The sequence below is a fragment of the Primulina tabacum genome, unplaced genomic scaffold, assembly GCF_025594145.1.
Source record: "Primulina tabacum isolate GXHZ01 unplaced genomic scaffold, ASM2559414v2 Contig320, whole genome shotgun sequence".
Lineage (NCBI taxonomy): Eukaryota > Viridiplantae > Streptophyta > Magnoliopsida > Lamiales > Gesneriaceae > Primulina > Primulina tabacum.
The window spans coordinates 116,184-121,288 of NW_027459729.1; positions in this window are offsets into that span (position 1 = coordinate 116,184).

Consider the following 5,105-nt stretch of genomic DNA (forward strand, 5'->3'; position numbering starts at 1 on the left):
GTATAATATCAAAATTCTATTCAAAATAACTTGTGATAAAATCAATCACAACTATTGGCTATACAACATCCGTATATACCAATCAACAACTCGATAGCAAATCAATATCATCATCTGTTAATCCTATTCAAGGATAGATTCAATCTTCGGCCTTCCATACCAACAGTCATCATCCGACGTTGGCTTATTTGATATCAATTTCCGAACTATCTTCATTTGTTTCTGAATCAGTTTCATTTTCTTTATCAGATCTTGGATCCCGTCAAATCCAATCTCAGGCATCACCGCAGTATTATACCCATACGAAGGAAATCCGCAGTTCTCACTGTACAATACCTCGACTAGAGCTATCTCGATACTCATCTAATAGCTATTATTGTACATTAATTCATAAAGTGACAAGACATCAGGTCACTAGTGCTAAAATCTAGCACTACAGTTCCTGGATATCCTCCAGTATCTAGATAGTTCGCTCTGACTATCCGTCAATCTATAAATCATAGATGAAACATCATGCTATACATTCTGCCAAAAGTTTAAAATCAACCAAAAATCACGGTATGATATAATTAACTCTGGCATTCAATATCATCTGACCCCCTTTTCTGACATACCTCTCAGTCGTCTAGTCATATCTGTATGTCATCCTGTACAATATAGCATATGCAGATTTGAACAATCGTTCAATCGTACCCACATCTTGGTACAGTTTTGGCACGATTTCGGTAAGTCTATCACCAGCACCATAGAATTATACTCCTATTTCTATTCAGGAATCGATACTGTATAAACAATCTTCTGGTTTCTATCTTCCTGTCTTCATCTGTCAGCGATTTAGACATTTCAATACAAATTCTCACATAATTGATTTCGTTTGTTTACATCAAAACTGTCCGTTCGAATTATCACACATTTCCTGTTACCAGAATAGTACTGAATCTACTACTGTGTGCCTCTGACAATACCTGTCATTTCAAATTCGAAATATCTAGCACAAACAATTCAGCTAATTATATAAAATAAAGCATTACCTACCTGTTATTCTGATTGACACACTGTTCTGACTATCGAAATCAAGTTTTGAACAATCTGATCAAACTTCGGAACTGCTGTAATTTTTAACATCAGCTCTGAGCCGGCTTGAACGTTCTAAAGTTCTGCCATTATTAATGTCGTTTTCATCCACAGATCACGGTCTCAACTGTGCTATAGTCAGTCAATATACTATCTTCAGATATCATAGACTCTGAATACCCTCTGTTACAATAAAGATTCATATCTGAACAATTCTGTATACAAAAATCTCAGTTCCCAGAATATTCAATAAAATTTCAACTGTTCGATTCAATCAATCATACCCTGATATCGAATCAAGGCTGAAATCGCTTTCCATATATAGGACAAATCCGGAATTTCATCTGGAACGACTATAGCAACTTTTCTGCTACTGGCAAATCATTCACTGATAGGTTCAACTCCAGTAATCAACTGAATACATAAGGAATTACTCCATTCTTTTCGATAATCATCGAATCATACATAATACGGATATCAAGGAATTCAAAATCGAGAATCCTTACCGTATATCATTCGTTCATCGGCCATTTCAGGTTCGAATCTTACCATCTCCTGGCAGGAATCTATAATAGTTCTGTACTTGTTAACATATTAATATCAATAATGTAGTCAGAATCAGATAACACAAGTACAATACAATCTAATTCAATCTCATTCTCATCTTACTGCAGTACACAATATATCACAGAATTCACTGATATCAATTCCTCTCCCCAAAAGGTACAAGGATCAATACTACAGTAATACAGACCTAGTAGGTACAATATATATCAATACAATTCAGTCAAAGTTAATCGTTGGGAATGCATTAGTATATATCAATACATATGCAACATAATCATAAAAGATTATTACCTGCCACTATATCATCACGTGTTTCCTGGGTCTGTTCCTCGATCACTACCACTAGATGATTCTGCTCCCTGAAATCTTCGGGAACCTCTCTGCGGACAGACTTTACCAAAGTGTCCTGGTTGTCGACAAACATGACAACTACAAAGTACACCTCGGCATTGTTCTTTGGGATGCCTTCCTCCACAGGTTCTACAATAAACTCCGGTGTAACTCGGGCTAGAACCGCTGGAGCTAGTAGAACCGCTCTCTAGCTTCTTGAACTGTTTCTTTCGAGCTTTCAATAAATCTTGCTTCCTACTCGTACTGCCACTATCCAATCAGAGAGGGGATTGTTGTGTCTAGAGTTGCATTGCATACAACCTTTCTTGTTGTCTAATCAGACTCGCCTCAGCTCTTTTTGCTTTATTCAAAGTATCAGCAAAATGGTAGGGTTGCTGCATATTTATCAATGCAATTATCTCTGAATTCAATCCTTTGATGAACTGCTCAGCTACAGCTTCATCATTCCCAGCTATCTGAGGAACAAAACGCAGTAAAGTGGAGAATTTAGCAACATATTCTTCAATATTCAGTTGGCCCTGTCTCAAATTCTCAAACTCTGCTCTCTTGTCCTCTCGGTACGATCCTGAGAAGAATCTTCGATAAAATTCAGCTTTAAATACTTCTCATGTAATCACCGTACCCCGCTGTTCTAATACTCTTTTGGTTGTAATCCACCAACTCCTAGCGACCTCGTGTAACTGATTGGGCACCAGTTTAATTCTCCGTTCATTTGGATAATCAAGTGAATCAAACAGTATCTCTATGTCATCTAACCAATTCTCACAATCTTCAGACGTCTCAACACCCCTCAGAATCGGCTGCTGAAATGACTGAAACTGTTGCAACTGTGTTTCCATCGGAGTTTCTGATACATTTATCTGATCAGTCGAAGTACTACCCTTTTCCGGAATTCTTCGAGGAGGTATATCTGATCACCACAAGGGTTAGCAATCACAGGAGATAAGTCCATCTCAGCCCCTTCCTGATCAGCTTACCTCTGATCAAGAATTGGTTCTGATTCATTTTCAAATAAGACATATTACCAAATCAATTCAGATATTCAGGTAATCATGTAATTAAAAGCAGTAAACATAATAGCATGCTAGCATACACAATGTAAGTCAACATTATAATAAGTCACATGCTAGCAATCACATGCAGGAAAGAAAACACATTCTACCCCGCTCTCTCTCTTCTATCTCAATCTCAAGAACCTACAGTTCTATAACCTACTGTTCTGGAACCTAATGCTCTGATACCACCTGTTGTGGGGACCCGGACGCTAATTCATTCCTTAATCGTCTTTAGGAATAATTCAAACAATTATAATAAACAGGATCTAACTTTTTTTTTTTAAAATACAAAGCTGAAACGTAATGTAATTCAATTCAAATTACATATTAAACTTAAACATACAAATCTTGTATTATCTACAAGAATTCAACTAGGTTCAACTATAAATCAGTGCTGAATCCTAAGTTGCTTCGAAGCCCGGATCTCCACGCTATCTAGTCCAGCCTCGTTCTCTTCTTGACCCTGATCCTATCCCACCTGTTGCCATGCACACATACAAACAAGACAACAGCCGGATAACTCCGGTAAGAATTACATTCTCAGTATAAATCATGTATACATGCACTCATAAAAACAATATAAAAGCATATAACAGATATTTCTAACATGTATTCAAATCAGAATGTAAATCCATATCAAGAATTAATCCTATTCTAAACATGTACCATCATCAGTAACATAATTCATCGTGTACCATATTCAGGAACATAATCAACGTAACTCAATATAAACTGTCAATTTGACTCATGACTCCACATTTAAGACTAGACTCAATCCTAGTCTAGGGATCCCGATTTCCAGAAGTTGGCATTCCCATAACGACCAACAGTAATAGAAAAGACTCCAGTTCTATCCACGTAGATAGGGTATCGATCACCAGTAATAGAAGAAGCTCTGATTCTATCCACATCGATATAGTATCGATCACCAGTAATAGAAGAAACTCCGATTCTATCCACATCGATATGATATCGATCATCAGTAATAGAAGAGTTACGATTCGATCCACATCGATACAATACCGATCACCAGTAATAGAAGAAGCTACAATCTATCCACATCGATAGCCAAACATCCGGTGACAGACTTTGGCACTATTGCCAATACACGATCTTGTGACATCGTGCAATGTGCCCGTGGCAATCCCACCACTATCAGGCACTTCTGTCACAAGATTACTCCTCTAATACCTGTTGTCTATAAATCAAGAGAACAAGTACATCAATCAAATCAACACAATAAGGTAAAGTATGTGATTTAGGGAAACTCGAGCCAAACCTCACTCGAGTTGTGCAATCCCAACTCAACATTAATTTATACATTTACCTTCTCGGTCTGACAAAGACGAAGTCCCGAATTCAACTCTGTCCATACCCAATCTGATAATGACAATCGAATAGATACAATATCAGTACATAACTCAGTTCAAAACCTGTTCTGATCAATACTCAAATCAAAACATAATCGGATCAATGCCAATCGACATATGATACCACAATACAATCTCAACCAATACCGACTCTGATCAATATCAATTTACGGATGTTTCGACGGTATAACAATACAGTCTTGATAACCCCGTAAATCCCAACATCTCAGATATAATACCAGAACTCATAATCAATACCGGTATAACTCATAATTTCAATGATAATACAAATCTGATATCGAATCTCAGTCAAATCGATTTCGAAAATCATAACAATTACAGAAATAGTCTATTCTTTAATCTGACTTCAATTATACGATGTCTACTGTATCAGAAACACCATATATGATTCCTATTCAATTCTGACAATATCATAATTTCAAATCATATCTAAACGTTACAAAACTTACGTCCTGTAGAATCCTGCGTCGATAGGAACACAGTACTGAAGTCGGATTCAAAATCGGACGGGCGGATCGTTCACAAATCACAAATCTATACGCTAAAAGGCGTAAGGATTTCTTAGATAAAATCCTCGACTCTTCCTGATAAATTTTGAAGAAGGAAACTTATATATATATCTCATGCAGGTAAAGATATGTGTCCCATTCTCCTTGATTTTCAGTCG